Source organism: Mastigoproctus giganteus, chromosome 3, assembly GCF_048544385.1.
Source record: "Mastigoproctus giganteus isolate SK-2022 chromosome 3, ASM4854438v1, whole genome shotgun sequence".
Lineage (NCBI taxonomy): Eukaryota > Metazoa > Arthropoda > Arachnida > Uropygi > Thelyphonidae > Mastigoproctus > Mastigoproctus giganteus.
The window spans coordinates 155356349-155379044 of NC_143577.1; the positions used below are offsets into that span (position 1 = coordinate 155356349).

Genomic DNA, 22696 nt, shown 5'->3' on the forward strand with positions numbered 1-22696 from the left:
ACAATATTCCCACTTTCTAGAATATTTTAGAGTCATCTACAACTTGCTACCACATTCAGGAATCTTTTATTATTATTATTATTATTAGCCGTATGGTGCAAGAAAGCCTGAGGCTTATGCTTCACCAGCCGAAAAAAAAATTTTCTGAATTACCCTGAGAGAGAGAAGTAGAAGGGAATCACGATGAAAGAGAAGAATGGTGATATTCAGCTCAGGACCCTGAGTTGTGCCAAGCCCATACCCACTAGATATTCTTGAATATTTTAGGAATTTCTTAAATATTATTTCAGTTTTTTTTTATACATAATAGAAAATATTTTAATAAAAACTAGTGAACAAGTTTGCCCTATTTTAATAAAAACTTTGAAAATTCAGAAAAATGAAATGTGAATCCAAACTTTTAGGCGGGAGTGTACATATATAAATCCCTTCGAGGAAAGTTTCCCAATGTCGCCGCAATAGTGTGGCGAATGTTGTTGACTCTACTTTCTGTGCCTTTTAAAGGCTTATTGGAATGAACATAGTTGCTTATGGAAGTGTCCACTTTTGTTTCTATCTTATTTGTAAAATAATAAGAGGAGTTTACCTCAATATATCTATCTTATGTAATAGTGGGGATGGGAAATGAGATCTTTAAATGATTGTATTTTACGTAGAATTTGAAACTTAAATGTACATGTCATAAGTTAATGATATCATAAACTTAATGAAGTGGAAAAACTTGACGTGGGAATTTAAGCTAACTAGAGAAAGCATCCTCCTTGAAAATGAGTAAAATACGTCTTCATCAAGGTTAAGTCATTTAACTTGCTCCTAAACATGATTAATCAGCATGAATATTGTTATTAGATTAAGACAGGGAACGGAGATACTAGCGAGAGAATCACTTTTCTTTGAGAAACCCTATACAAAACTCTGTTAACAATCGGAGCTAGAAGTATATTCTCATTTCTTTTTTAAAGATGTTTTCTGTCCTTATTTTTAAAACAAAGTTGTCAAGAATTACCCTGTTTATAAAATCACGATAGCATCTTATACTATTTGCTAGGATACGTCATGCTAAATCTGTGACGATATAATGGGAAAAGTATAGTCGCTTGCTTTGTGATTGCAAAGTAGACGCGATACATCGGCGTCGGAAAATTGTCATCGCCCATCAGTCATAAAAATTCACACTGGTGTCGCTGAAGCAGTTATAAAAATTTAGTAAGATATCTTACTTATCTTGGTAATCTGTGACAGTCACTCGGTACTACGGTGGGCGTGATTCTACAAGGTTAAAATTCATTTATTCGTGTATTGTCCTCTTTTTCTCATTATTAATTAATTAATTAATGTATGATCAGACTATACATCATCATTACTATCCCGTAACAACAGATAACATTATTTGGCACATATATATGCCAAATAATGTAAAGTAAGTAAGTATAAACTAGCAGAAATAGTTCGCTTGCTAATTTTTTTGGTTTTTCCTTTGAGCCTTAGGAAACGTTATTAAAAGTTAACTTTTATGTATTGTGTACTAATTCTAATCGCTCTACGTTTAGCGATGTGTCTAGACCAGTGGCCTCCAAAGTGGGGTGCGCGAGGTGATCCATGGGGTGCGTGAGATGATCAGGTTTTCAGATGATTAATATGAAAAACTAAAGTTTTCATATTAATTATGAAAACTTTAGTTTTTCGAAACGTAATTGAAAATAAAAATTATAAATGTTTTTTTTTAATACTTCAATAATAATCTTTGAACGCGCGGCTTTATTTCATCATGCCATCATACATGCATTTGTACTTGAACTTCAATTAAATTTTGTTTTGTATTTTTTCATTTTTGTGAGTTTTTAAAATTATATGTGATTTTAGATATAATGCGTTGCGTGTAAATTATTTATAAATAAAAAAAATATATATTAAACTTATATATTTAATTTTTTTATTCTGGGGTGGGCATGTGCCACCAAAAAATTTGGAGACCATTGGTTTAAACCAGAGGCACAGAGAAGTAAGATACTACTCTATGTTACTACTCTGTGACCAGAGGTTTTCAATCGTATACCTTCCTTGCGCCTGCCTCCTCCCCCTAAAATATTGTCTGAATTTCACAAAAACTTCATGAAAACTTCAAAATTTCCAAAACACTTCATATAAAAACAACAACAACATAGGATCAGTGATATTCTGATTATTCATCCACATGGATTGTATTTCATATCAGTAAATTAACAGACAGATGCATAGTTACATCTGTATTGATTATCATGACAGATACATTGATTATCTATGCATAGGTAATCAAAATTACAACTTGGGATAAAGTATTCAGTTCATCTGCTCTCCACCAAAGGCAGATGGACCGTTAAGTATTTATTTTCATATTATACATGTTATCAACAAAATAAATATTCAAGCAGAAACAAGTAAAAACAATTATTACTGCAATTAGTCATCCCAAAGTATAAACAGAAATTATTTTTTTATAATACTCTAATGCATGTGACTCGTGTTGCCTGTTTAATTTTTATTTCTTGTATGCATATTTGCCCTTTAATTTGAGTTTTTAACAGTTTTTTGTTCTATCAGGTGTGCTGATCTATATCTAGAGCTGTGTGCAAGTAAACTGAAAATTTTAACCATTAATTCCACTTCATCATACCTTCTTCAGTAAATTAAAACCCCATGGTGAGCACACCTATCCAAAATAGTGCTGCAGTGGCCATTTTATGTAAATAAAAAATGCCCATCAGACTGACCCAAATGTCAATTTTAGTATTCCTCAAGCAGTGTTTCTATTTTCAATACCTGTCATTAATAATGTTACAAATTAAAAAAATGTTTTCATAAAAAAATTTAACTGCCATTATCTAACAATTTGTAGCACTATACAGACAGCATGCTTGTCAAAGCCTTATTCAGCCATGGTCTTCTTGTGAATGGCTGGCTTTGCTTGTCTTCAGTTATGTTGCACTGTTTTCTTGTTCAAGTTTATTGAAAGGAAGTGGGATCTCTTCAAGAAGGGGTGGGGGACTAGAAAGATTTAAAGGGTGCTGTTTGCTTATATGACCCAAAAGGATGCAGTTGGTGCCATTATAAGGCGGAACCAAATAAAAAAAAAAAAAAAAAAAAAAATTGTTTCAATTTTCTCTGCATGATGACTAAAACAGAGCATTATGATCTAGTTGACAAAAACAATACACGTTGCTGCTCATTCCAATAGAAACAGTGCAAGAATCACTTTCATCTCTGCCTGCAGCTACTGTTAATCTATTAGTCTGTGAATCCCCCCCCCAACTAGCAGTTTTCTGATCCACCTAACACTGCCTCGATAGCATCAGCAAATATTCTTGCACCCTTTCTGTTTAAGGGTATTGTTCCCACATGGAGTCTAGAAGCAAGAGAGAGGTTTTGGAAGTGATACCCAGAAGACCTCTCATATTTCTAGCCTCTATTCAAAAGAGGGCAGTTAGGTTAATTAATGAACCATCTCTAACAGTCTCTCCACTCTCTTTATTATTAATGTTCTGATTCTGTTGCATGCATTTTCTGTAGGTGCTTCCTTGGGTACTGTTCTTCTGAATTGGCTTCTATAATCCCTGCTCTCTCTCCTCCAAACCACTCCGATTACATGCTACTACCAGCCAGGACCCTTTTACTGTCCATCTTTAAACTCACAGAACCCACTATTCTTCTTCATCATTTATTTGTTCAATTTCCATTTTCTGGAACCGCCTCCCTTCATACATATTTCCTGAAAATTAGTCTGCAGAAATTCAAGTCTAATGTTAACAAGTATCTTCTTTGATCTTCTCAATCCATGTAAGTTATTAAGAACTATAGGTTGTAATACCTTTTGTGTTTGGTGTTTTCATAAAAAAAAAAGTTCTGTGTGTGTGCTCCACATGTAAACTTTGTATAATGTCTCTCTGTTTATTAATTTCTCGGTTCTTGGGATGGATGACAGAATTGACATACAAACTTCGCCAGTAGTTAAGTAAGGACCCCCAGGAGCTCACATCTGGTGAGTCTTCACATCTTGGGAAACCCAGAGTCTTGAGTTCGATATCATCATCATTCTTTTCTTTCTTGCTTTCTTGGTGATTTTATTTCTCTCTCTCTCTCTCTCTCTCTCTCTCTCTCTCTCTCTCTCTCTCTCTCTCTCTCAGTGTAACACTGTAGTATTTTTTTTTTTTTTTGGTTGGTGCAGCATAAGCCTCAGGCTTCCTTTCACCATATGGCTAACAATAGTAATAATAATAACAAGAACACAAACATGTTGGAAGACCAATATATCTCTGTTGCCTTCACCTGTGGACTGCAATTTGCCAATCACTGACATACACAGTTGGCGAGTCAATGCCATAAATTTCACAATCACTTTAATGTCTTTCAAGTTTATTTAAGAGGCAAAGAGGCAGTATTTTCTGTGATATATCTATGTTTGCATTTTGAACCACTGCAGTTTTCAGGACCTGCTTATTTAATTAGCTAATTAACAAAACTTGTCAAGATTTTGGCACACACACGGGGTACTTATTTCTTCATGGTTTTTAATAACAATTTGAAACGTATTTAAAATTTCTAATGTGATTAATATAATAAGTAAACAGCAACACTTCATGATTTATATATATAGTAAACAAAAAAAAAAAAAAGAGAGAAAGCAACAAGTTTTTTGTAAAACTGACAACATTTTTTTTCTGCATATCATGTTGAAATTTGATTACCCATTCACTCCTCAAATCAGTGCACAGCAACAAACATAATATAATATCCACTGCTTCAGCTACAATATACAGTACTGTATATGGATTTAAAAAAATAATAAATAATTGCCATGTTTCTCTTGGTGATAGAAAATATTCAAATGTTTCTGATTTTAATGAAATTCGGGATTGGTTTCAGGAAGCTTTGTTGAGACTATCAACAAATCTTTCTGAAAGAGCCATTATAAAATTTCTTGAAAATCTGCCCTTTGGGAGTTCAGTTATTACATGCAGATAGACAAACAGATGTAATGAAGACAAATAGGCACGTTATGCATATATATATATACACACACACACACACAGGGTGATTCACTACCAGTGCGACAAACTTGCAGGAGTGTAGGGGGCACAAAGACGAATCGGAATCACATAGCATTGCAGGGTCCGAAATGCCTTCGTAATGAGGTAGAGGACTTTGAACGGGAGGTCGCATGAACAGCGATCCTGCTGGAAGTCAGCATTTGCAAATCGGTTCCCGATGCAGTAGGATGGATGAGTATTCAAACGTTGAACTGGCCGACATGCACCTCGCGTATGGAGGTGCAGACTGTAACGGGCGCGTTGCTCTGTGCTTGTACCAGGAACGTTTCCCGCACAGGCGTGCTCCTCATCATACGATTTTTGCACGTGTGCACAGAAGGTTACGTGAGACTGGTTGTTTCATGAGAGGTACCATGAATTGAGAGCGAACAACGAGCCAGACAATGAGGAGAAAGTCCTACGTTTTGCAGAAGGCAATCCGAGTATGAGTACTCGAGCGATAGGCCAACGATTGGGTATTTCCCAATTCACTGTATGGAGGATACTGTCAACAAACCAAATTAGTTCATACCATCTGCAACGCATCCAATCATTGGAGCCTGCGGATTATCCACTCCGGAGGACTTTTGCTACTTGGTTTCTTCAACAGAAACGGTTCGCAAATGCTGACTTCCAGCAGGATCGCTGTTCACGCGACCTCCATTCAACGTCCTCTACCGCATGACGAAGGCATTTCGGACCCTGCAATGCTATGTGATTCCGATTCGTCTTTGTGCCCCCAACACCTCCTGCAAGATTGTCGCACTTGTAGTGAATCACCCTGTTTTTATATATATATATATATATATATATATATATGCTAATTTGCCTGATAGTTTAAAAGTTGTTGTGTTCATTGAATTATGAGGGGTATTTGGAAACTTTTGGCCTGGGCATGAAAGGGTAATGGTCCAGCATTAAAAATTTTTGTACTTAATGTATAACACTTTGAATAGTAATCCACCAAGTTGTGTGAATGGGAAAAGATGGACAAAATTGGTCACTGTGCAGTCTTCTAATAATTGGGAAAAATGGGACTAACACCAAAAGTAATTCATGAGGATATGGTTACAGCATTGCATTAGCATTAGTAGAGGCATATGATGCAAGAAAGCAAGCTTATGCAGCATCAGCCAAAAAAAAAAAAAAAAAAAAACCCTTTCACTTCACCCCTCCGTTCATTCGAAATACCTGTCCAGCTGAGCCTTAAATTTATTTAGGCTATCAACTTCCACAACAAGGGACGGAAGTCTGTTCCACCAACCAACTACTGGCTGGCTAAAGGCAAAAATCCGCACATCTATCCTACATCTGTCTTTCCTCAATTTGAATTTATGCCCTCTCAGGTGATTATTCTGAGCAAAAGGCAGTATCCCATCAGCATTGAGCATCCTCAAACCATTCAAGGCTTTGTACACCTCTATCAGATCACCTCGCTGGTGCCTAGTCTCCAGACACTGTAATTTGCAAAACTTAAGCCTTTCTTCGTAAGAGAAACCCTTCGTTCTGTTCAGTAACCTTGTTGCCCTTCTCTGTACTCTTTCCAGCAGCTCTACATCCTTCTTGAAATGAAGCCTCCAAACCTGTATACAGTACTCAAGGTGCGGCGTGACCATTGCCTTATACAAGGGAATAATCACCTCCCTATCCCTACTAGAAAAATTCCTGTATATCATTGATAAGATACCATGAGCTACTCTTGCAGCCCGTCTGCACTGCTCAGAGAACTTTATATCTGCCTGAAAAATTACCCCCATGTCCTTTTCATTCTCTACCACTGTCAGTGTAGTACCACAGAGTTGATACGTTGCTCTGGGGTTGCTCTTTCCCATATGTAGTACTTTACATTTGTCGATGTTCAACTTCATTTGCCACCCTCAGCCCATCTGCTCAACCTTTCCAGATCCTGTTGCAGCAGCATAGCGTCAGTAGCGTCCTTAACAACCCTGCCAAACTTTGTATCGTCTGCAAACTTGGACATTAAGCTTGATATACCATCATCAGTATCATTTCATTACCGTAGCCTAGTGGTCAGGCGCGAGGGTGCATAAGTACACGTGCCTTGAGTGACCGAGGTTCAAGCCTGTGACTACTGAATACGGTGCTGTTTCTTGTATTCTGTCTATTTTGTTAACTCCTCTGACTGTTTGGTCGTTCCGGAATATAAACAGAAAATTTATTATTTACGTTGGCACTAATGATATTAAGAGTAGGAGACCGGCAGAATTACTTAACAAGTACAGGTCACTGTTGAACAAAAGCCGAGAATTAGGGTTGAATTTGAAAGTGTCTGCAATTCTGCCCAGACACGATAGGAGGGAGTATATGATGAGAGCCTTGTCGATCAATTCAGCCCTGGAAAGATTGTGCAAGGCTCAAGGGGTAGAATTTTTTTCAGCCTGGACTGTACTTGTTAACAGGAGAGATTGCTTCTACAGGGATGGGATACACTTAAATAGAAAGGGTGCAAGAATATTTGCTGATGCTATCGAGGCAGTGTTAGGTGGGTCGGAAAACTGCTAGCTTGAGGGGAGACAAAGACCAATAGATTGACAGTAGCCACTGGCAGAGGTGAAAGAGATTCTTGCACTGCTTCTGTTAGAATGAGCAGAAGCCTGAAAAACAAAATGCATGATATTTCAGAGACTGCTGGGAGCCATTGCGGTACAAGTAAACACATGGGTTGTGTTAGGGTAGCTAAGAATAGAAACAGGTGCAGGTATGCTTGTGTGTACACCAATGCTAGAAGTTTAGTAAATAAATTTGATGAATTTGAGGTATTGCTCAAAACATCAAAGGCAGATATTGTGGGGATTTCAGAGACGTGGTGTCACACAGATATAAGGAATGCAGAACTGGAATTTGGGGAGTACAATGTCTACAGAAAGGATAGACAGGGTAGGAAGGGAGGAGGGGTTATGCTATTAATTAAGAAATGCATAAAATCCAAGGAAGTGAAGCCAGTCGACATTGCTGGACAGTGCAGTGTCGAGTCAGTTTGGTGTGACATAAGCATTGGGAGATCAAAATTGAGAGTAGGAGTGTGCTATAGGCCTAATGACACTGATAAGTATAATAAGAAACTTTACAAGGAAATAGAGGGGGCCAGTAAATCAGAGAGTCTTATAATGGGGGATTTTAATTTCCCAGTATTGACTGGAATTTGTGGGTTGGGCACTCACACACTAGCAAGACTTTTGTGGATTTATTGGATGATTCTTTTCTACATCAGCATGTTCGGGAGGCAACTAGAGGGAGCAATACTCTTGATTTGATTATCAGTAGTGATTCTTCATGCATTAAGAATCTGCAGATAAAGGAACCACTAGGTGGCAGTGATGACAGTGTGCTGAAGTGGGATTTACTCAAAGAGGTATCTACCATTAGGGGTAAAGGGAAGGGTTATTGCTTTCGTAAAGGCGTCTACGATGGACTGAGACAGTATTTAAATTCTATACAGTGGGACCAACTGATGATGTTACCAACAGCAAATTCAAAATGGGAAGCATTCAAAGAACTTATCTTGAAAGATACTAGGCTTTACAATGAACTTTAGATGAACTAATGAGGCATATGGCAGAGAAGAAAAATGCATGGGATACTTACAAATTAACACATGACACAGAAGCCTATGATAGATACAAGTTGATATGCAACCAAGTTACAAAGGAGGTTAGGCAGGCAAAGGCAGATTACGAGAAATCCTTGGCAAGGGATGCAAAGAAAAACAGCAAAGAGTTCTTTACTTATGTAAACTCTAGAAGGAAGGGGATGAATCAGATTGGTCCACTTGATATTGATGGGTCAAGTGTTGATGATCCTGCTCAGGTAGCTAACAAACTAAATGAATATTTTGCATCGACATTCACACATGAGGAGTTATTTAGCGAGGGGAATGCCAGAGGTGTATTCAACTCTAGCAGTAAGCTACAGAATCTTGAAATAACTGAGAGTAAGGTGGAGGAGAGGTTGTTGAAGATAAACACAAGAAAGGCACCCGGGGTGGATGGAATCTATCCAGTTATATTAAAGGAGGCAGCAAAGGAAGTAAGCAAACCCTTAGCCATAATTATGAGAACTTCCTTGGACTCAGGGGAGGTACCCATAGACTGGAAATGTGCAAATTCACAAAGAACCCAATTCACAAAGGAGGATCAAAGGCTGACACAAGTAATTATAGACCTGTGAGCTTAACTTCTGTTCCAGGAAAATTAATGGAGGCACTGGTTAAAGAAGGACTGCAGGATCATTTAGACAAGACTTCAGTTATAGCTCTTACACAGCATGGTTTTGTTAAGGGGAAGTCTTGCCTGACCAATTTGGATACTATTTTGCAGTCACAAAAGAACTGAATGCAGGGAATAGCTTTGATATTATATACTTGGATCTTAGAAAGGCTTTTGATACTGTTGCACATGGAAGACAGCTACACAAATTGGAGCAGTGTGACATTGGAGGCAAATTGCTGCTATGGATAAAGGGGTGGTTGAGGGGGAGAAGACAGAGAGTGGTAATCAATGGACACTGCTCATCGTGGTCTAATGTTATTAGTGGAGTCCCTCAGGGCTCAATGTTGGGTCCATTATTGTTTTCTGTATTTATAAATGATATTGATGATGGTATATCAAGTTTAATGTCCAAGTTTGCAGATGATACAAAGGTAGGCAGCGTTGTCAAGGACACTACTGACACTATGCTGCTGCAACAGGATCTGGAAAGGTTGAGCAGATGGGCTGAGAGGTGGCAAATGAAGTTTAACATTCACAAATGTAAAGTACTACACATGGGAAACAGTAACCCCAGAGCAACGTATCAACTCTGTGGTACTACACTGACAGTGGTAGTGAATGAAAGGGACTTGGGGGTGGTTGTGCAGGCAGATATGAAGTTCTCTGAGCAGTGCAGACGGGCTGCAAGAGTAGCTCATGGAGTATTGTCAATGATATAGAGGAATTTTTCCAGCAGGGATAAGGAGGTGATTATTCCCTTGTATAAGGCAATGGTCAGGCTACACCTAGAGTACTGTATACAGGTCTGGAGGCCTCATTTCAAGAAGGATGTAGAGCTGCTGGAATGAGTACAGAGAAGGGCAACAAGATTAGTGAATGGAACAAAGGGGTGCTCTTACGAAGAAAGGCTTAAGTTTTGCAAATTACAGTGTCTGGAGACTAGGCACCAGCGAGGTGATCTGATAGAGGTGTACAAAGCCTTGAATGGTTTGAGGATGCTCAATGCTGATGGGATTCTTCCTCTTGCTCAGAATAATCACCTGAGAGGGCATAAATTCAAATTGAGGAAAGACAGATGTAGGATAGACGTGCGGAAATTTGCCTTTAGCCAGCGCAGGTGGTTGGTTGGTGGAACAGACTTCCATCCCTTGTCGTGGAGCTTGATAGGTTTAAGGCTCAGCTGGACAGGTATTTTGAACGAACAGAGGGGTGAAGTGGAAGTGGGTTTTTTTTTTTTTTTTTTGGCTGATGCTGCATAAGCTTGCTTTCTTGCATCAAATGCCTCTACTAATGCTAATTTATAAAAACAGAAAACAACAATGGACCCAACACTGAGCCCTGAGGGACTCCACTAATAACATTAGACCACGATGAGCAGTGTCCATTGATTACCACTCTCTGTCTTCTGTCTTCTCCCACTCAAACATCCCTTTATCCATAGCAGCAATTTGCCTCCAATGCCACACTGCTCCAATTTGTTCAGCAGTCTTCCATGTGCAACAGTATCAAAAGCCTTTCTAAGATCCAAATATATGATATCAAAGTTATTCCCTGCATCCAGTTCCTTGGTAATAACATCATGGTATCCAATCAAATTGGTCAGGCAAGACCTTCCTTTAACAAAACCATGCTGTGTCCCAGCTATAACTGGACTCTTGTCTAGATGATGCTGCAGTGCTTCTTTAACCAGTGCCTCCATTAATTTTCCTGGAAGAGAAGTTAAACTAACAGGTCTATAATTATTTGTGTTGCCCTTTGATCCTCTTTTGTGAATTGGGGTCACATATGCACATCTCTAGTCCATGGGTAGCACCCCCTGAGTCCAAAGAAGCTCTCATAATTATGGCTAAGGGTTTGCTTACTTCCTTTGCTGCCTCCTTTAATATAACTGGATAGATCCCATCCACCCTGGGTGCCTTTTTTATGTTTATCTTCAACAATTTCTCCTACACTTTCCTCTCAGTTATTACAAAATCATCTAGCTCACTGCCAGAGTTTAACTCGCGTCTGGCATTCCCCTCCCTGAATAACTCCTCATGTGTGAATGTAGATGCCAAATACTCATTTAGTTTATTAGCCACCTGAACAGGATGATCTACAGTTGAGCCATCAATATCCAGGTGACAAATCTGATTTATCCTTTTCCTTCTAGAGTTTACATAGATAAAGAACTCTTTGTTGTTTTTCTTTGCATCCTATGTCAAAGATTTCTCATAATCTGCCTTTGCCTGCCTAATCTCCTTTGTGACTTGGTTACAGACCAGCTTATATGGATCATAGGCTTCCATGTAATCCATTGATTTATATGTATCCCATGCATTTTTCTTCTCTACCATATGTCTCATTAGTTCATCTGACATCCATTTAGGCTTAACCCTTGAACAATATTTCTTAGTTGGTATGTAAAGCCTAGTAGCTTTCTGTTTTGAATTTGCTGTTGGTAACATCATTAGTTGGTCCCACCGTATAGAATTTAAATACTGTCTAAGACTACCCTAGTCGCCTTTATGAAGCAAAAATCCTTCTCTTTACCAATGATGGTAGTTACCTCTTTGAGTAAATCCCACTTCAGCACACTGTGATCACTGCCACCTAGTGATTCCTTTATCTGCAGATTCTGAATGCATGAAGAATCACTACTGATAATCAGATCAGGAGTATTACTCCCTCTAGTTGCCTCCCGAACATGCTGATGTAGAAAAAAAATAATCTAATAAATACCCAAAAGCCTTGCTAGTGTGTGAGTGACCAACCCATAAATTCTAGTCATTATCTTGGAAATTAAAATCCCCCATTATAAGACTCCCTGATTTACTGGCCCACTCTATTTCCTTGTACGGTTTCTTATTATACTCATCAGAGTCATTAGGCCTATAACACACTCCCACTCTCAATTTTGATCTCCCATTGCTTATGTCACACCAATCTGACTCGACACTGCACTGTCCAGCGATGTTGATTGGTTTCACTTCCTTGGATTTCATGTGTACCTCTCCTCCCATTCTATTCTGTCTATCCTTCCTGTACACATTGTACTCTCCAAATTCCAGTTCTGCATTCCTTATATCTGTGTGACGCCACGGTCTCTGATATCCCAACAATATCTGCCTTTGATGTTTTGACCGACACCTCAAATTCATCAAATTTATTTACCAAACTCTTAGCTTTGGTGTATTTGCAAGTATACATGCACCTGTTCCTATTCTTAGGTACCCCAAAAAAAACCCATGTGTTTACGTGTATCGCAGTGACTCCCAGCAGGCTCTGAAATACCCTGCATCTTGTTTTCCAGGCTGCTGCCCATTCCAATAGAAGCAGTGCAAGAATCACTTTCACCTCTGCCAGTGGCTACTGTTAGTCTATTAGTCTTTGTATCCCCCCAAGCTAGCAATTTTCCGACCCACCTAACACTGCCTCGATAGTATCAGCAAATATTCTTGCACCCTTTCAATTTAAGTGTATCCCATCCTTGTAGAAACAATCTCTCCTGTTAACAAGTGCAAACCAGGCTGAAAAATATTCTACCCCTTGAGCCTTGCACAATCCAGGGCCGAATTGATCGACAAGGCTCTCGTCATGTACTCCCTCATATCGCGTCTGGGCAGTGTTATAGAGACCTTTGCCTGAGGACATCAAAAGCAAATGCTGTCGAAAACTCAACTAAGGAGTCCTGTTTCACCAGGACAGCAGGCTTGCTTATGGTCGCACTACATGATTGCTGCTTTGAAATCTTAGATCATACCCAATATTGATCAAATCTAGCACCATTGCACTTTCACCCATTTTCTAATTTGAAAAATTACTTGGCTGACATTCACTTTCCTACTAACAATGATTGTCATTGCTTCAGTGAATGCATTCTTGGAGGCCCAAGAGAAAACTTTCTGCACAGCCTGAATCATGCATTGCAGCATCAGTGGCAAAAGTGAGTTTGGTGTGACATAAGCATTGGGAGATCAAAATTGAGAGTAGGAGTGTGTTATAGGCCTAATGACTCTGAAGAGTATAATAAGGAACTGTACAGGAAAATAGAGTGGGCCAGTAAATCAGAGAGTCTTATAATGGGAATTTTAATTTCCCAGATATTGACTGTGATTTGTGGATTGGTCACACACACTAGCATGGCTTTTGTGGATTTATTGGATGATTTTTTTGTACATCAGCATGTTTGGGAGGCAACTAGAGGGAGTAATACTCTTGATCTGATTATCAGTTGTGATTCTTCATGCATTAAGAATCTGCAGATAAAGGAACCACTAGGTGGCAGTGATCACAGTGTGCTGAAGTGGGATTTACTCAAAGAGGTAACTACCATCAGGGGTAAAGGGAAGCGTTTTTGCTTTCGTAAAGGTGACTACGGTGGTCTGAGACAGTATTTAAATTCTATACGGTGGGAGCAACTGATGATGTTACCAACAGCAAATTCAAATTGGAAGCATTCAAAGAATTTATCTTTGAAGCTACTAGGCTTTACATAACAAATAAGAAATATTGTTCAAGGTTTAGGCCTAAACTGAGGTCAGATGAACTAATGAGACATGTGGCAGAGAAGAAAAATGCATGGGATACATATAAATTAATGGGTGACATGGAAACCTATGATAGATATAAGTTGGTCTGTAACCAAGTCACAAAGGAGATTAGGCAGGCAAAGGCAGATTATGAGAAATCCTTGGCAAAGAAAAACAACAAAGAGCTCTTTACCTATGCAAACTCTAGAAGGAAAGGGATGAATCAGATTGGTCCACTGGATATTGATGGTTCAACTGTTGATAATCCTGTTCAGGTGGCTAACAAACTAAATGAGTATTTTGCATCTACATTCACCCATGAGGAGTTATTCAGGGAGGGGAATGCCAGAGGTGAGTTAAACTCTGTCAGTGAGCTGGATGATTTTGTAATAACTGAGAGGAAAGTGGAGGAGAAATTGTTGAAGATAAACATAAAAAAGGCACCTGTGGTGGACAGGATCTATCCAGTTATATTAAAGGAGGCAGCAAAGGAAGTATGCAAACCCTTACCCATAATTATGAGAGCTTCTTTGGACTCAGGGGAGAGGTACCCATGGACTGGAGATGTGCAAATGTGACCCCAGTTCACAAAGGAGGATCAAAGGGCAACACAAGTAATTATTTATAGACCTGTTAGTTTAACTTCTGTTCCAGGAAAATTAATGGAGACACTGGTTAAAGAAGCACTGCAGGATCATCCAGACAAGACATCAATTATAGCTCGAACACTGCATGGTTTTGTTAAGGGAAAGTCTTGCCTGACCAATTTGATTGGATACTATGATGTTATTACCAAGGAACTGGATGCAGGGAATAACTTTGATATCATATATTTGGATCTTAGAAAGGCTTTTGATACTGTTGCACATGGAAGACTGCTGCACAAATTGGAGCAGTGTGGCATTTGAGGCAAATTGCTGCTATGGATAAAGGAATGGTTGAGTGGGAGCAGACAGAGAGTGGTAATCAATGGACACTGCTCATTGTGGACTAATGTTATTAGTGGAGTCCCTCAGGGTATAGTATTGGGTCCATTGTTGTTTTCTGTATTTATAAATGATATTGATGATGGTAAATCAAGCTTAATGTCCAAGTTTGCAGACAATACGAAGGTTGGCAGGGTTGTTAAAGACACTAATGACAGTATGCTGCTGCAACACGATCTACAAAAGTTGAGCAGATGGGCTGAGAGGTGGCAAATGAAGTTTAACATTGACAAATGTAAAGTACTACATATGGGAAGCAGCAACCCCAGAGTGACGTATCAACTCTGTGGTACTACACTGACAGTGGCAGAACGAAAAGGACCTGACGGTAATTGTGCAGTCAGATATGAAGTTTTCTGAGCTGTGCAGACGGTCTGCAAGGGTAGCTCATAGTGTCTTGTTAATGATATACAGGAAATTTTCTAGTAGGGATAAGGAGGTGATTATTCCCTTATATAAGGCAATGATCAAGCCGCACCTTGAGTACTGTATGCAGGTCTGGGGGCCTCATTTAAAGAAGGATGTAGAGCTGTTGGAACGAGTACAGGGAAGGGTAACAAGATTAGTGATTGGAACAAAGGGTTGCTCTTATGAAGAAAGGCTTAAGTTTTGCAAATTACAGTGTCTGGAGACTAGGCACCTGCGAGGTGATCTGATAGAGGTGTATAAAGCCTTGAATAGTTTGAGCATGCTCAGTGCTGATGGAATTCATCCTTTTGCTGAGAATAATCATTTGAGAGGGTATAAATTCAAATTGACGAAAGACAGATGTAGGATAGATGTGCGGAAGTTTACCTTTAGCCAGCGGGTGGTTTGTTGGTGGAACAGACTTCCATCCTTTGTTGTGGAAGTTGATAGCCTAAATAAATTTAATCCTGAGCTGGACAGGTGCTTGGAATGAACAGAGGGGTGAAATGGGAAAGTGTTTTTTTTTTTTTTGTTTTTTTTTTGGCTGATGCTGCATAAGCTTGCTTTCTTGTATCATATGCTAAAGTGTATTGTCTCTAAATGGGACTATGTTGAAAAGTAACAAGTTGTCAGACTCCTCAAATCAAATACTCAGGCCATAAATTATTCACATGCCCCTCATAATTCAGATAAATCATGAGACCCAGAAACTGCACTTCTGCAATTTGTTGAATATCTGCAAAATATGGAACTTTTTTTGAAACCCCCCCCCCCTCTCTCTCTCTCTCTCTCTCTCTCTCTCTCTGAAGACTATGCATTTTTAAACATAAATTATTCATTTTGCAAGACATTCAGTACTAGTTCACAGTATATTACTTAGTAGTACAGTAGTTCAATGAGTCATTTATATTACTGCAAAACCGTAGAATCATCCTCAGAAGAGCAGGGGACTGTTCCCATTCTCTGTGCAGTACCATGAGAAAAACATCCTGTGTGCTAGAAGATTTGACCCTGTGTGGCAGACAAAGGATTAAAAATGAAATCGTGAAAGAGAAACCATTGTTTATGGGTCTATCCAATACGTAGCAGCATTCCAACTATTTTTTTTTTTTTTTTCATATAAAATTCAATTTACAAAAAAAATTTAAATCATAATAATTATCATATGAAAATTCGTTTCATATTACCATAATTTATTATGTAAGAACATAAGTTTGATGAGCTCTCGGCATTTCTGATTTGAGAAAATTTTGAAAACTAAAAAATCACTGTTTTGTTTACTATGGACATAATTCAGTTTTGCTGTGCTAGAAAGATTTAAACTGCCTAGTTAATACAATGGTTATTGGTCACAGTAGAAGAAATTGTGCATTCACAATGAGGTTCCCTGATTATTGTACTTCTTTTAAACAAATGATATTGCTGACAAGATTAATCTGTCATTTATTTAAAAGAAACCACCTACTGTCTAATGAGGGACCAGTAAGTACTAAAACAGGCCATCATAACAGTGTCTTTTAAATGAATAGTAGATTGGCCATTTGTTTGAAAGTAGTGCGGTAACAGGTCAACTTATTTCAAAAGTAGACTTTATTCTGCTGTGAGTGATAGAACCAATGCATTAACTAGGCATTTGAAATCCTGTTCACTGCAAAATTATATGAATGGACCAGCCGATCCTCTTGACTTCATATAATAATTATTATTTCATAATTTTATCAGCTCCTACTTTGCATAGTTAATTTAAAAAATAGTGATTCATTCATTTATGCATTTTTGTTTTTTTCTGCATAAAATATTAGCTAGATAAAATATAAAATAGATAGCATACAGAAAAGCATGCACCAGAAAGATTTTGCGTTACTTAAATTTTTCAGAATTAAACCTTGTAACTAGTTAATAGAGTGTCACTCTGCTGTTCAGTTGAGAAAGCAGTTTGACCACTCATCTAGTTTCAAAAATGTAGCGGTATGTGCAGGGAGAACCTAACAGGCAACATTCTTCAAGCACATGCTGAAACAAATTTTGTCTACTGCTGTGTTTCAAGACTTTTTAGATATAAAAAATGATATATAAAATATATAAAATTATGTATTTTATATATAATATAAAAAATTATATATATGTAATATGAATTATTTATATGCATATATAAAAAAATTATATACTGTATATGTAACTATAATAGTGATATAATAGTATGTAACAGTGATATAATAGTAGTAGTTAATGGCAAGAAAATCCAGCTTTAGCTCCCTATCCAATTTGCAGGAATCCTTAACCTTGTCACGTACTCTTGGTAATGAAGCAAATTTTGAGGAACTGTTTCAAGCATTTGAAAATGCATAAATTTGTATATTTGTAAAAGAATAAGAGAAGTTTGCTGAAATATGATACGTAGAACACTTCCTCTCCAGAAATTAAAAGAAATAAAACAATGCAAAATGATTACAGTAAAAAAATAATAAATTGAAAACAAAAAATCAATTGAACACAATTAAAAATTAATTAAAATAAAGTTTAACATAAATTTTAAAACACGATTTTCCTTCATTTTTTTATATTTTTTAAAATTTACGTTAAACTTTTAAAAATTAATTTTTAATTGTGTTAAATTTGATTTTTTAATTGTTTTCAATTAATTTTTTTTTTACTGTAATCGTTTTGTGTTAATGTTTTATTCATTTTAATTTCTGGAGAGTATCATACAGAAGTGTTCTACGTATCATATTGAGGCAAACTTCTTATTCTTTTACAAATATTGAAATCCACGTAGAGCATATTGAGCATCATAGCTCTAGTTTATACTGATAAATTTGTATAATAGTATCTAATCATAATAATGTGAAATTAGTGTTAAGTAAATCATGAACAGGCACAGTATGGCCGTTGTGCCAAAAAAACCATCAAATATAACAAGTAACATAAACGATGCAAGGTAGCAAACATTTATAGAATCAGCCAAAAAAAATAGATTACCCATCAGTACCCTCCAAGGATTTGTAAATTTATTCAATTCAATTTATTCACCCACCCACTTCCACAACAACAGCTGGAAGCCTGTTCCGACAATCAACCACCCACTGGCTGAAGGCAAACTTCTTCACATCTATCATGCAACCATTCTTCCTCAACTTGAATATATGCCCCCTCATGTGTGTGTAGTCTCAGCAAGTGGAAGAATACCATTAACATTGAGCTTACTCAATCCAGTCAAGGCTTTTAACACTTCAATCAGATCTCCCCACAGGTGCTGGTCTTGAGATGCTGTAATTTGCAGAACTGAAGCTCTTTCTAGGTAAGAGCACCCTTTTGTTCCTGTCACAATCTGCTTACCCTTCTCTGCACTTGTTCCAGCAGATTTACATCCATCCTAAAGTGAAGCCTCCAGACCTGTATGCAATATTCAGGATGCAGCCTAACCATGGCCTTATACAAAGGGATAATCGCTTCCTTATCCCTGCTAGCAAAGTTTCTGTATATCATTGATAAAACCATATGAGCTGTCCTGGTAGCATCCGCAATGCTCAGAGAATTTCATATCTGACTGCACAGTTAGTACCAGGTCTTTTTCATTCTACACTTCTCTGAGTGTAGTACCACACAGTTGATAGGTTACTCTGGGTTACTGTTACCCATGTGCAGTACCTTGCATTTGTCCTTGTATGCCATTCATATGCGATTTAGCCTGGAGTACGCGGGTTGAAGGAGAGGAGGAAGTGAACTGATATCATAACTAAACTAACTTCCTTGTATAAATTTTTTTTGATAATTATTAGTATTTCAAAATATTATTATTAAAATATGTGACCATGGATTTGTGGTTTAAAAAATAAACTTTAAAACAAGAAGCAAAGTACTTCTAGTAGTGCAACTGTGGTTGATGAAAGTGAACACAATATTGTCACACTTCAAAGTGAGGATGAATAGTTGCAGCCTTTTGTTTCCCAAAAATCCGAAGTGAAAAAACAGGAACCAACTAATAAAAGACCAAAACGAAAGTATAATGACAGTTATTTGAATTTCGCCTTTACATTGTTGGAAATAAAGATGCTCCTTATTACACATGATGCATTTTATTACACAATGCATCATGTGTAATAAAATATTAGCAAACAGTTCTTTGGCTCCCGCTAAACTTGTGTTTCATAAGTGTTCCATGAATATGTTGTGAGATGAAAAGTGTTGCGTGACTAAAAAAGTTTGGGAAATGCTGTGTTAGAGTATCCTTTGTTTTAGAAGAAGGTCCTATAGATGGAAGTGTGCAGATGTGTCTCTTATTTGCAAAGGGGAATCCAAGGTAATGTGAGCATTTATAGACCTGTAAGCTAGATTTCTGTTCCTAGCAAAATAGTGGAGTCAGTGGTTAATTAATGAAATATCACAAGATCAACTTAACAGGAATGGAATTAGATGGAAATCACAGTATGTGTTTGTTCATTTGGGCCTGTCTGACCAAGTTGATTAGCTACTATGATGCAGTAACAAAGAAAGTGAATGCAGTAAATAATTTTGATATTGTATATAGATTTCATTAACACTGTTCCACATGAACCACTGCTATACAAATTGGAGCTATGTGGCATTAGGGGAAAGTTACTGCTGTGGATAATGGGGAAGTTGAATGTCAGAAGATAGAGGATAGTTATAAATGGGCACTGCTCTTTTTGGACTGATTTTGTAGTGGAGTCCTTCAGAGTTTATGCTGGGTTTACAAAATTTATTAATGATGTTTGATGAAAGCATATGAAGCTTATTCTGTAAGTTTGCAGTTGTTATGATTCAATCTAATATGAAATTTTCAATGAGTGTAAACATGTGGCTAGAAGGTATATGGTGTCCTGTCTGTGATTTATAGGGCCTTTGCTAGTAGGGAGTAGGATGTCATTATCCATCTTTACAAGGCAATGGTTAGACCCTATTTGGAATATCATATTCAGGTCTGGAAACTATAGTGACTTCATCATGAGGTCACTGTAGTGACCTCATAATGAAGTCACTAAAAAAAAAAAAAAAGACATGCAACTTTTGGAGAACGTTCAGAGAAGGGTGACCAAATTGGTGACAAATGCAAGGCAACGTACTTATGAAGAAACAGCTTAGAAGGTGTGAACTGCAAAGTTCAACAACTGGACATCAAAGGAGAGATCTAATTGAGATGTATAAAGCACTGAAGTGATTTAAAATGAATGAAGAAGGTCAATTCTCCTTTGGGAGAGATGCAAACCACCAGGGAACACAAACAAAATCTTCGGGAATAACAGAAAATCGGATCTCATGAAATTCACCTATGGGCAGCAGGTTGTTGAACATTGGAATAATTTGTCTCCCAATGTGGTGGAGGCAAGTGAGTGTTGTTAAATTTAAAGCAGAATTGGATGATTACCTTATGGGATTGGGAATAGTGTATATATTCTGTTTTGTTTAAATTGCTTCCTTGCATCATATGCCTTATTAATAGTGAAAGAGATCCTCCCCTGGTATAATGTGTAACTTTACATAATGGCTACTGGGAAACTGATCAATTATTTCATCTAATATAAATTTTTTACTATGTTGACATCCTTAAGCATTATGTAATTTGAGTCTGTTTTTAATCATAGTTGTTCTTGAGTGATTCTTCAATTATTTCAGTTTTGAAAATAATCTCTCTCTCAATATATATTTCAAAGTAATTGTATTTCTTTGAGATTAGTTAACAATAAAATGAAGTTAAATTTATCAACTGAAAACAGTATATCCCTGAATCAAATTGCACTGATCCCTCTTTCAAACAATTTTCATCAACATTTTTCCCATATATTTGAATAAACTTTGAAGCTTATGTATCTCACAGGAATGTGAACACATTAATTAATGTTTGTAATTTTCATTTTGTGCTTTGACCCATACAGTTAGATTATCTATCATTTTATTGAAAGTGTTTAACAGAAAGCAGGATACACATTTCCTGAAAAATCAACCTCATTTTTTTCACATATAGGTTCATGAAAGAACTTTCTTTCATCAATGTTTTATCTTTCCTTCACCTCTAAATGTTGGTTCGGTATCTGCTCCATAGCATAAGTAGAGGCATATGATGCAAGAAAGAAAGCTTAAGGCCTTATACAACTCATTCAGATCACCATGCAGGTGCCTAATCTCCAGACACTATAGTCTCCAACAATAACTTGCTCCTGTGGGACCAGTGCATTCTGCCTTGAAGATTGCCACTGTGTTGCCTGATATACAAGAGTGAGCTCTGGCATTGAATTGGGCAGTGAGAGCTTGATGGGACCCCTATTTTAATTCCTTCAATGGCATCTACCCTACTCCTCAGACTCTCGTAGATGCCCATCAGAATGCTGAATTGGTGTTTACACTCTGTGCACCCAACACATACAAAGACATCCTCCTTGGCTAGATGTCCTGTTCCAGAAAGATCTGCAAACATTTCACAAGTTTAACATTTCTTTAGACTGTAATGTGTTAGAGAATTTTCACCCTTCATTTCTCTCCCGAGCCACAACACTCCTGCTACTATTTTTTCCCCATTGCTTTACTGCTCTAGTCCAGGGCATGATTTCTATTTAAATACAATTTAATTGATTAACAATGAAAATTAATAAGATTAGAATTAATAACTACAACGTATATTAAGTAGTAACCTACAAAATCTCTAGCTAAATTCAAAATAAACTAAGGAGCGTGACTAGAACTAAAAAGCTATTTATAGAATATGATTTAATATGACAATTAGGTTAATAAAACAGCAAAATGTTTTCAAAAACTTATCCGTTTCCTGGTCCCCCTTATTGAAGGGAATTCATGAATGCAACTAGAAACCAGATTACAACACACTTGCCGCCTTCGTAGCCAGGTGGGAAGGAGCAGCAGCAGTGCGTAGCACACGCTTCTTGATTAGACCGGGATTCGAGCCTGTCACCACCAAATACGGAGGATGCGGAAAGGTCAAGGGAATGACCACCACATGTTCCCGGAGCAATATGGCCTTAGTTGCTAATGCTCCTAAAAAAAAACCAAAATAACAAATAACAAATAACAACACACTTTACACAAGCTTAGTAATTGATGTAGTTACACAAATTGACTGTGCCAGGAACTACAAGGACAATGGTTTTTAAGGGCCATTTGTCAAGAGAAATACCCCTGTTGTGAGAATGAATGGGTTCAGCCTACCTTTGGCAAGGCAATTAAAATAGCTGGCAGTTACGCTTGATGGTTTTTTAACGTTCAACTCGAATGTTGCATACGTATCTGATAAGGCAAGAAAATTTAGGTGATTACCCAGATCACTAGGGTTGGCTGGAGAATAAAAAGAATAAACACACAAACATTGGGATAAACACATTCATATAGTAAAGTGCTGGATTTGCTGTATGAATATGTTTATCCCAATAGTAACTTTTAGTGTCCCAATATGGTTTGAGCACATAAATTGAAGAGTATTTGCTAGGAAGCTCAGTTCAGTTCAAAGGGTAATGCTACTTAGGATATGC

General features: G+C 37.5%; 1 protein-coding gene across 1 annotated transcript in view; it reads left to right on the forward strand.

Moving 5' to 3' along the window:
• The first annotated feature begins 1232 nt into the window (after positions 1-1232).
• The window catches only part of LOC150088344 (uncharacterized), a 52922-nt gene continuing 31458 nt past the window's right edge, over positions 1233-22696 (forward strand). The window contains exon 1 of the mRNA XM_090370730.1: positions 1233-1424. The gene's annotated coding sequence lies outside the window, so the exon portion shown is untranslated. The remainder of the gene's footprint in view (positions 1425-22696) is intronic.